The sequence below is a fragment of the Dipodomys spectabilis genome, unplaced genomic scaffold (assembly GCF_019054845.1).
Source record: "Dipodomys spectabilis isolate Male_0828 unplaced genomic scaffold, ASM1905484v1 ptg000004l, whole genome shotgun sequence".
NCBI lineage: Eukaryota > Metazoa > Chordata > Mammalia > Rodentia > Heteromyidae > Dipodomys > Dipodomys spectabilis.
This window is the reverse complement of record NW_024870681.1, coordinates 16,576,311-16,587,500: the sequence shown is the minus strand read 5'-3', so window position 1 is coordinate 16,587,500 and position 11,190 is coordinate 16,576,311. Positions and strand designations below refer to the sequence as shown.

At 41.9% G+C, this 11,190-nt stretch overlaps 1 long non-coding RNA gene across 1 annotated transcript in view; it reads left to right on the top strand.

The window, feature by feature from the left end:
- Positions 1-9,615, top strand: part of LOC122117617 — a 12,032-nt gene extending 2,417 nt beyond the window's left edge. Inside the window, exons 2-3 of the long non-coding RNA XR_006149214.1 lie at positions 2,801-2,805; positions 9,533-9,615. This is a non-coding gene — a long non-coding RNA (uncharacterized LOC122117617). The remainder of the gene's footprint in view (positions 1-2,800; positions 2,806-9,532) is intronic.
- Positions 9,616-11,190: the final 1,575 nt, after the last annotated feature.

Sequence of the window (11,190 nt, the reverse complement as noted above, 5' to 3'; positions counted from 1 at the left end):
TTAATTAGAGTCAAGCCACTAGGCTAAAGCAGGAACACATAATCAGCACAGTTGGACAGAAAAGACAGCTTTTCTCATGGTAGAGTGAGGAACAGGAAGGTCACCTCTCACCCCTTGAAGAACAGCAGTCAGAGACTTGTCTAGGGAGGAAAGTGAACAAGCTTCTTAGCTGTTCTTGGGATCGTAGGAAAGTGCCATGCCTGGGGTCATAGCTTTAATCCTGTCACTGTCTCCACAGTCCAAGCTATGGTGACTACTTGGCTTTTTAAAAAATAGAATCTTGAATTAGCTGATTTTTGACATGGATCTAACTTTCTACAAACAGCTGCATGGACTCAGGCAGCTACCGTAGGTGAAGTGGAGGTGAGAGCCAGGAGTTCGAATCACAGCTCTCTCATTTACGAACGGTGCAACTGCTTCATGTTCAGGATCATCCCAGTATCAGTATCCCAGAGATGAGTGTTAAATGACATGATGGTGACAGAGAGCCAGCCAGTCTCTGATATGTCTGAAGCATGTTGCTGTGTTTCACTCGTTCTACTTTGTTGTTGGGGACTAAATAACTCTTTCATTCAAGACTTAATCTTTTTCTTTGTTTCTACTGGCTCTGCCTTGCGTTTGTAGGTTGATGACAACTGCAGATGCAATCACATAAATTGAAAAACATTATATTGCATATAAATCATATTAACTCACCCCAGCCCTTCCCCCCACATTACATGACTTGCTCACAAATCATTCATGTTATCCAATGTGCTATCATGACAACCTAGTCAGCTGAGGGTTGAGTGCAGTCAACAGCACAAGAGATTGGAAGTTAGTGATAATTTATATACTCATTTAACAATTCCTCGTTAAAGGTGCTTATAAGTTGGTTGAAGATAACCTATAAATCATTGGAGTGAATTGGTGTAATTAAGGGGAACCAGCAATGCTTCAATTGTACCCACAGACTGTCTTGGGCCACAAGATGACCCGCAAAGCCAGGCGTGGGTAGCTGTCTTGTAATCCTAGCTACTCAGGAAGCTAAGATCAGCCTGGAGGATATCTTTTTTGAGGTCAGGTAGGCAGAAAAGTTTGCTAGCTTCTATCTCAAAAATCTCCAGTGTAAAGCAAGGCTGGAGGCATGGCTCATGGTAGAACACCAGCCTGGCAAGTGGAGAGGTTCTCAGTTCCAGCCATAATGCTGCTATCAAATAAACAGAATATCTTGGCTGGCAAGGAGGCCTATTCTGACCTTTTTGGATCATTTGTGGGGCTTGAACTCTGGGCTTGGGTGCTGTCCCTCAGCTCTTCAGCTCAAGGCTAGGGCTCTACCACTTGAGCCACAGCATCACTTCTGGTTTTCTGAGTGGTTTATTGGAGATGAGAGTCCATGGACTTTCCTGCCAGGGCTGGCTTTGAACCGAGTTCCTCAGATCTCAGCCTCCTGAGTAGCTAGGATTACAGGTGTGAGCCACAGGTGCCCGGTGGCCTATTTTTATTTAATGATGTTCTCAGGGTTTAAGTATTTCTGCTCCAAAATTGTGTTTTCTCTTATTGTCCCTCAATGCAGTACCAACCTCTGGATCCATTTTGTTGATTTTTCTGATCCACTAAATCGGCCAGGAAATAGGATATGATCTATGCATCTAAATAATTATAATTCAGGGATTTATGGCACTGTGAAACAACTCATGTGTTAGCAGGAAGGCCATGGTTGCATCCATATCATCTTCCTATTCAAGTCCACATGGCTGTGGAGAATGCTCATCACTCTATTACCACTGGTAGGGAAACTTCATGACCTCTCTCACCATGACCCTCAGATCTCAGCCACCTGAGTAGCTAGGATTACAGGCGTGAGCCACTTGCATCCGGTAGTTCTTCTGAAGCAGTATGCTCGTTCTGCTCAACCCAGTCCCCTGTGGTAGGAATCTGAATGGAAAGAGTTGAGTCAGTAGAAAGGGTGGAATTGACAACTCTAAAGGAAGGAGAGGTTGTTCAGAAGATAGGCATTTCTAGGGTTCTGTGAGAACTAAAGAATCTTAGGTTCCATTAGGGCAGGCAAGGAGTGGGTTTGGTTGTTCGGGAATGTGCTTGAATTAGATAAGTCACATGGATCTTATCTTTCAGTTATTGTTGTCTTCCTCCTCCATGGGCTTCTCCAAGCTGTGTCCTGTATGTTTCTATCATCTAGTGTCAGGGGGAAGTGGGAAACCATCTCCCAACGTTGAGGGGGTGGAATGGGAAGAGGCATGGAGGGAGAATGGTAACAAAGTGTAGGCAAAGGCTCCCATGTCAGTTACAGAAGAACATGCCTTAGAAATCCAAGCTGCCAAGACAGGCCCCATGACCAAGGCAGCAAACAATGAATTTTGATCTACTTTGATTATATATATATTTTTTGTGTCAGTAATGGGGTTTGAACTCAGATCCTAGGTGTGGTCCCTTAGTCTCTTTGCCTTTTTGTTCAGGGCTGGCACTCTACAACTTGAGCCTCAGCTCTACTTCTGCCTTTCTGCTATTGAGTTAGAGAACTGCAATCCACTAAGATTACAGGCATGAGCAGTCAGCGTCCAGCTCTTTGATTCACTTTGAGGAACACCAGAAAAATATTTGTGCGCTGGTCTTGGGGCTTGAACTCAGGGCCTTGATGTGCTGTTTTTGAGCTTTTTTTTTTTTTCTTTCCAGCTCAAAACTAGCACTCTACCACTTGAGCCACAGTTCCACTTTTGACTTTTTTGGTGATCAACTGGAGATGATAGTCTCATGGACTTTCCTGCCTGGGCTGGCTTCAAATTAAGAGCCTCCTGAGTAGCTAGGGTTATAGACGTGAGGCACCAATGCAATTTTTTTTTTTTAATGGAGAAGGAAAAGTGAGGATAAAAGATCTCCAGATGTGTGTATGACAATATTAACCTTGTAACCAACCTATGGAATACAAACTAAACAGATGAGCACAACTCTGAATAAGAAAAGACTTAAATTCTTGGGTGCTGGGCTAAGTCAAACATTAACTGAGTCTCTAGTTAGTGAATTTCTCTTAAAAATATCATTCTTACTTTTTACCCCACAAAAGAAATCTTTATTGCTTACAAACACATTTCTTTTCCATGGGCCTCGTTCTTTGTCTCACACACTCTTCTGTTATTTTCTCTCAGCTTTGGATGGGAGGACATTTTCAGAGATCCACACTGGTTAGAAGAATGTAGAGTCAGCCAGTCACTGGTGGCTCACGCCTATAATCCTAGCTACTCAGGAGATTGAGATCTGAGGATCATGATTTGAAGCCAGCTCACGAAAGAAAGTCCATGAGACTCTTATCTCCAATGAATGATCAGAAAAGCTGGAAGTGGAGCTATGGCTCAAAGCACTAGTCTTGAACAAAAGAGCTCAGGGACAGCACCTAGGTTCTGAATTCAAGCTCCACAACCAAAGACAACAACAATACAAAAAACGCAGAGTTGGTAAGAGAATGAGGTGGAGGTACTGGGGTCAGGGGTACTTCTTCAGGAACTCCACTGGAATGAGAGGTAGGATTGCAGGGAGTGCTGTGAAGTCCCTGAAGATGGAGCTGAGAGAATCTGACATGCTAAAACTAAATGACTTCTCCTGGAACTTGAGTGGCTTCCATTGGGGAGGGAGGAGAGGGCCAGAGAAGGAGGCCCAGTCGAATATACCCAGCTGTTCCCCAAATGCCACTTGCAATCTCTTTCTAAAAATGAAGTGTTAAGACCTGGACAGGAGAACAGAGATGGCTGCCTCCCTTTTTGCTTCTATATATGGAAACTGTGGTCATCTGTTGTAGGTGGGGTACGTGCACTTGAAGGAATTAGTTGACCTTTCTTTGTCTGTGTGTGTGTGTGTGTGTGTATGTGTGTGTGTGTGTAAATACAGATGGTGGAGCATCTGAAGATAACCAAAGAACTTTCGAGTGAACACTCAGTAGCCGCTAGCCAAGTGGGGCAGAATAATGCCTCCTGTGAGTGGCTTAGTTTAGTTATAATTAAGTTATAATTCAATTAAGTTATATATATATATATATATATATATATATATATATAAAATCAAGTTATAATTCAATTGACATTCAATTAACTGACATTTAATTTAGATAATTTTTATTTATGTGTTGTATGTTGAAGTTATTTTAGACATATCAGATTGTTGGGAAAATGGAGGAGAACAGGAAAGGAATAGGTCTGACTCAATAGTCAACAGGTGAGGACTGTTTTTTGAGGAAGAGTGAACGGCACAGACCTTCCCATGGGTTTGGAGGTTGTGGGAAGGACTGGATTTTGGGGTGGGCTTATATAGAGCTTAACAAGGAAGCAGAGAATTTAAAAAAAATGGGCTATGGTTTCCTTGGGATCAAGGGTGATGTCCTTGGCCCACAGTGGAAGCTGGGTATGGGGGCTAGTATCTCCTGGGGGCCAAGGTCAGAATGACCTGTCTGTGGACAAGCATGTGAGCACGCACCTTGTATTTTGTTTGATCCTGGGGAATAAGGCAGGACTCAATCATTCAAAGATTAAATAAAATTCATTTAAAATTAATTTTATCTCTATATAAAATGTCTAATATTTAATATTCTATTATTAATATATACCATGCAATATCAATATCATTGATATTATATATACATGTGTTTACATATATTCTATTTTCACACACATATATTTTGTATGTGTGTGTGTGTGTGTGTGTGTGTATGTGTGCGTGAGGGCACTAGGACTTGAACTCAAGGCCTGTGTTCTCTAAAGGCTCTACCATTTGAGCCACATCAATGCTTCAGGCTTTTTGGTGATTGATTGGAGATAAATCTCATGAGATTTCCTAATGAAATTGGTTATGAATCACAATCTTCAGATCTCAGTCTCCTAAGTAGCTAGGATTATAGGCGTGAACCCCTCAATGCCCAGCTCACTGTATAGTTTTGAAAATAAATTTCTGAATATATCAATAGTTTACTTACTTTTCAAAAGATATCTATTTGGCAGTACTGGGATTTGAATTCAGGGCTTTGTGCTTGGTGGGCTGGCACTCTACCACTTGAATGTGTCTTCAACTTTTCTTTCACTGATTATTTTGGGGACAGTCTAGTGAGCTTTTCTGCCAAGCTAGCTTCAAACCATGATTCTCCAGATCTCAGCTTCCTGAGTAGCTAGGATTACAAATGTGAGTTACCAGCACCAGGCTTCTGAATATAATTTTAATTTTGAGAAAGGTCCTGGGGTTTGAACTCCAGGATTCCTGCTTCCTGAGCAGGAGCTCGACCAGTTGGGCCATATCCCACCCACAGCTCAATAGCTGATTGATCACAGAGTGTTTTCCATCCATTTATCTGTTAATAAGTACTGCAATTGCTTCTATTGAAACTGTCACAAAGAAAAAGCTGCCATGAACTTTCATATACCAATCTTGTCAGAGACTGGCTTGAATTTCCTTTCTTTTAGAAAAATACTTATGAATAAATTGGTTGGATCTTTGAATGATTCTTTGGATAAATATTTTAAAGAATTCTTAATTATTTATGGATGTTGCACCCTTTCCTGACCTAATTACACAGAATCTTAGGATGTATTTGGGTTTTCAGACTGTCCAATGAAGATGTAGAAATATCATCTCTCAGGACCCTTGGGGCTCTCTTAACACTTTAAGGAGGTCCTTATTGCTGTCTTGGGTTTTACATTCATTCATTCAGGCTTCCATTCATTCTTTCCCTCTAGTGAAGGAGCTGAACAGCACAGGAAAGTCTTCTCTTTCCCAGGCTATTGGAAAGTAGTATTCATTTTCTCCTATTCCCCTACACAAATTCCCAATGACCGAGAACTTTCCATGCACACAAAGCTGTCTTGGTTCATTTTCTGTTACTATACCCGAATAACAAAGGCTGGGTGGTTTATAAAAGAAAGAAATTTGTTTTGGCTCTCCATTCTGGGATCTAGGAAGTTCCAAGAGCATAGTACTAGAAAAGATCTCTTTTTGTTCCTGCACAGGGTACAGAGCAGAAAGGACAGTGGAATAACACTGTAGGTGAAATGTGAGGGGCAGGCTCCCTTTCTAACCAGTCCTGATAGCTTCTACCTCCCCATCCTACTGCATTGGTAATTTGTTAGTTGGTCACTGGTGGCTCATGCTTAGGATCCTAGCTTACTCAGGAGGCTAAGATCTGAAAGATTGTGACTCAAAGCCAGCCTGGACAGTCTGTGAGATTTTATCTCTAAAAGAACCAGCAGAAGAGAGAAAGAAAGAAAAGGAAAGAAAGGGAAGAAAGAAGGAAGGAAGAAAGGAAGGAAGGAAGGAAAGAAGGAAGGAAGGAAGGAAGGAAGGAAGGAAGGAAGGAAGGAAGGAAGGAAGGAAGGAAAGAAGGAAGGAAGGAAGGAAGGAAGGGAGAAAAGAAAAGAAAGAGAAAGCAAGCAAGCAGGCAAGCAAGCTGGACAGTGTGGCTCAAATGGTAGAGCACCAGCTGTACAAGCAAGAAAGCTGAGTAAGTGAAGGACTCTGAGATCAAACATAAGTATTGTCAGAGAGAGAGAGAGAGAGAGAGAAAGAGAGAGAGAATGTTTCATGAACAAACCTTAAGTAATGATTAATTTTGTTTTACTTAATCACTGTGGCAGCTTCCTGACATATAGAAGTCAGTATGAGACAACTTCAGGAGAAACAAAATAAACACACACACACACAAACATACACATACACGTGTAGGCTCTTGCAATGTTACAGGCTGGTGAGATTGGAGGGCATTGTAAGGGAAAAAGATACATAAATACATACATATGTACATACACACACACACACACACACACACACACACATATATATATATATAGAGAGAGAGAGAGAGAGAAAACCTCAGTTCAAACTAATATGGGTCCACCCCAAATTGAGAAATAAGAGTGATCCCTAGTAGTTGTTAACACTTTACTGGATACACATTGGAATATTTCCATACCTCATCTCTTCGATCATGCGTGGAAAAACTGACATAAAAATCTGAACTTAGGAAACATTAAGGAAACGGTATTATAAAAGAATTCCTTGTGGTACAAAAGAACTGGTAGTGGGGTCTTCTGAAGTAGCAGCTCCTCTTGTGGGTTAGTTTATTGATAGGTCATTAACTACTTGAGCAAGATGCTGCAGGGTAGAGTAGCTTTAAAGGACACCGGTCGGAGAGGCCAAACCGGTGGACAATCAATTAAATGGCAAGACAAAGTGCCTTTAAAATGGTGCATCAGGTCAAAGGGATGCAGGGCTCCATGGACCCGAATTTGCTTTCTCTCAGCAGGGAGCTGGGCTATGGGGTGAACAGCACACCTGTGTGCTCTCCTACATGCTGAACTCAGGCTGGTCCATTCTGCGGTCTATCTGGCTAAACCCCGATAGGGCGAGGGTCATGGTTATAGCTACTGCCTTTTGGTTGGGGCTTTAATTAAGAGGTAGTATTATTAAAGCAGCAGATGTTCCTAGCCTGAGGATGTAGGCCTGGTTATATCAAACAGATGGTGCCAAGCAAAATCTCTCCCTTTAATGAAGAGACATTTGCAATTCATGAGCGTTCTGTGATGACCATTTCTTTCACTTGCCAATGTTCTGCCTGTCAGAGGGTCGTATTGTGGGGACCTACAAGCATGATGAATTAGGTGCACCTCCTTCTGCTTCCAGACCTGGTCTTATGCTGATGAAAATGAAGAGTGTGGTCTCCCCCGGGATCAAAGGATTCCACTCTCTAGAGTGGAGACCTCACCTGCTCTCCTCTTACTAGCCTGGTGTTCTGGCTGATGGCCAGGCCCAGTGCAGGATCCAGAGCAAGGAAAGAACTAGTTCCTCTATTTAATGTAGGAATCGTTCTCTTTGGGCTCATTTGGATCTTTCTACCTGAAGGCTCTGTGGATGGAGGCTCAGGAGAGATATATTTTTATCTATAAGCAAAATACTCTGGTCAGGGATTAGAAGAGGCAACCTAAATGATACTGTGAATTAACTAACAGTCACCCCAACTCTGTATTGGTGCCCTTTGATCTGATCAGCTATTCTCTGCTGCAGTACATTTGCAATCTACCTTGGGCCCCAAGAAAGAGAAGATTCAGAGCTAAGCATCTTGTGTGGAAGGTGAACTGATCCTTAGACACAAAATGTCTTTTTCCTATCATTTTCAAAGCGACAGTACCCCAAAACTCAGGAGACATCTTGTTCTTGTTCTGCTCTAGTAATAAAGTCATAACATCCCCCAAACTCCTCCAAGGACAAAGCTGATGATCACACTTGTGACTTGTTTTAACTCTGCACACCTTCCTCATGGTCTGCTTCCAATTCTCCCTACTTAACCCGAAGCCAATGCTTGTATTCTGAAGACGGCTGAAGAGGTACTAAGGGCTGCCTTCCCATGGCTGCCATGCAATGTATCTTTCTCTGCCCTTTGCTGTATCCCTTTATTTGGCATTTCGGGGGTGAGTAGTTAGACCTAACTTGGGACTCCTGGACTTTGGACCTGGGGTCTAAAAACTGAGTATCAAGACATTTAGGTTTTGCTTTTATTGACCAGAGTAACACAAGGCAAGCCACACCATACCCCCCCCCCCCCCCACACACACACAATCTGCGAATAGCCATGCGCATGTTTCTGTCTCCTCAGGCAGATGCTCAGGGAAGGTTTCCTTCAGGTGAATTAACTCGCCAAGAAACTGTGAGACTTCAGGGAGACAAATGAATAGACACCATTTTAAGTAATGTGTAGACTGATTTATGTTAATATGAGAGTCTGTGAGGTGTAACAAGGCCGGGGACATGAAGTTGTGGGTGATGCCCCCATACCAGAGAAAAACACATGGATCACAGATTAATGATAGAATAAAGCCAGAATCAACAAAAAATGACGCATTTACATCAATTTTCCAGCTTTGAAGTGGCATCCTCTTTGAAAATGTGGAATCTATAGATGTATTTCATCTGGCAGAGATTTGAAATGCTATATATCCAGCTTCAAAAGTCCTTTTTGGCAGGAAGTTGGGGAGAAAGCACAAAAGGATGTAGGGTACAAGACTGGTTTTGTTAGTGCTCTACCACTGAAGCCATGCCTCCAACAAAAGTCTCAAGGACTTTTCTGTCCAGGCTGGCTTCAAGCTTTGATCCTCCAGATCTCAGCCTCCTGAGTTTCTAAGATGACAGTCATGAACCATTGGTGCCCAGAAAGCAACCTTTCTGACCTCTTTGTCTGCTTCCTGGAGCCCTCTCCTGAGTTCTCAGGCTCTTTGCACATCCTTCAGAGTCTCAGGGCAAATCATGATGAAGAAGCCTTGTTTAAGGCAAAGCCCTGATAATAGTGCTCTAGCCACCCTGAGCCTCAGTTGATTGTCAGCTGAGAAATCATCAGATGAGCAAGTTCACTCCAAGGAAGAGATGAACAACACTACCTGGCCTGGGTAGTAGACTTCATTACCCTGTGGCTCCAGTGGAAGATATATATCCTGGACATTATAAACGTCTTAAGAAATAGAACTTCTTTGTACAGCTGTTTAAAGATTAGAAGAAAAATAAATTTACCAAGCATGAGTGACTCACACCCATAATCGTAGCTACTCAGGAGGCTGAGATCTGAGGATCACGATTCAAAGCCAGCCAGGGCAGGAAAGTCTGCATGACTCTTTTCTCTAATTAAATTATCAAACAAAAAAACAAAAACTATTGAAATGGAGATGTGTCTTAAGTGGAAGAGTGCCAGCTTTAATAGATAAAAAAAGCTAAGCGACATGAGGCCCTGAATTCAAGCTCCAGGATTGGCCTAAAATAAAATAAATTTAATAAAAACAATGTCTTAAGGAAAAGCAATAAGTGCATAATAAAGTAATAGGCATATTCCCAATCTTAAAAGTGTTCCCATGCATGCAACAATATATGCATTCATTACAAGGAAAAGTGGCATAAAAAATTATGGGCTGGGATGTAGCTCTGGGACAAAGCACTTGCCAAGCAACTGGGATTTCATCTGCTGTACCAAAAAAAAAATCAAGAAGTTTAAAGAGGCCTAAGAGTGGTCAGTGTAGCACTGTGTACTTCTCGATGCTTAGCTATCACTGAGGACATTTTGAAGCACACCTGTATATGAACTCTCTAGTCACTTCTACCAGTGCCAGTGGCCGGGAGCCAAATAGCAGGATAAAGGCTTGGGTTTTAGGTGTCCCACTGACCAAGTTAGAACACAAGTGTCAGATTTCTTCAGGTCACTAGATTAGGTGCTAATAAAATCCTTCCCCATGGCTGAGCTGTATCAACATTCTCACCAACCTCCAGGCTTACAACTCTAATCCTAACTCCTCAGGAGGCTAAGTTCTGAGTATTGAGGTTTGAAGCCAGCCTGAGTAAGAAAGTCCATACGACACCAGTCTCCAATGAACCACCAGAAAACTGGAAAGTAAGAGCTGTGGCTCAAAGTAGTAGAGTGCTAGCCTTGGGCAAAAGAGTTCAGGAACAGCATCCAAGCCCTGAGTTCAAGCTCCATGACCAACATTTTGAATTCTTTTTTTTTTTTTATGGTGAAAATACTGTACAGAAGGGTTACAGTTACATGAGCAAGATAATGAGTACATTTCTTATCAAGCATTGTAGCCTCCTCCTTTGTTTCCCTTCCCATCCCATCCTCTTTCGACCCCCCACCCAACCCTCCTCCCCCCTCACCACCAAAATTGTAAAGTTTGTTTTCGACATAACAACTTGTACGTCTCATTGTTGCAATGGGTCCACCTGTATCCCTATTTAAATGATTTGTTTTTTCCCTTCCCCTCCACAAATTATAACAACATCAAATACAGTGAAAGCAGGGGTTATACCGTGGTGGAGGGACATACAAAGCAACAAAGAAATAATCTTATAAATGTGTTAGAAACAATCGCATGAAAGAAAAAACACATTTGAATATATATCTTAGGGTTCATTTCCCTAACATCAACTTATCTGACCTTTTCTGCCTGACTCAGACATATACTAGTTATTGCAAATAAGGGAAACCATGGGACCTATGTTTCTTTGGGCCTGGATTACTTCATTTAATATAATTTTTTCCAAGTCTTTCCATTTCCTAACAAAAGGGGCAGTCATTCTTTCTGATGGAGGGATAGAATTCTTTTAGTAACCTTGAACTATATTTTCCTCCCCTGTTTTGGGGGAAGAATTGTCATGTATTCTAAAGTTATGAGTTGTTTCTTTGGA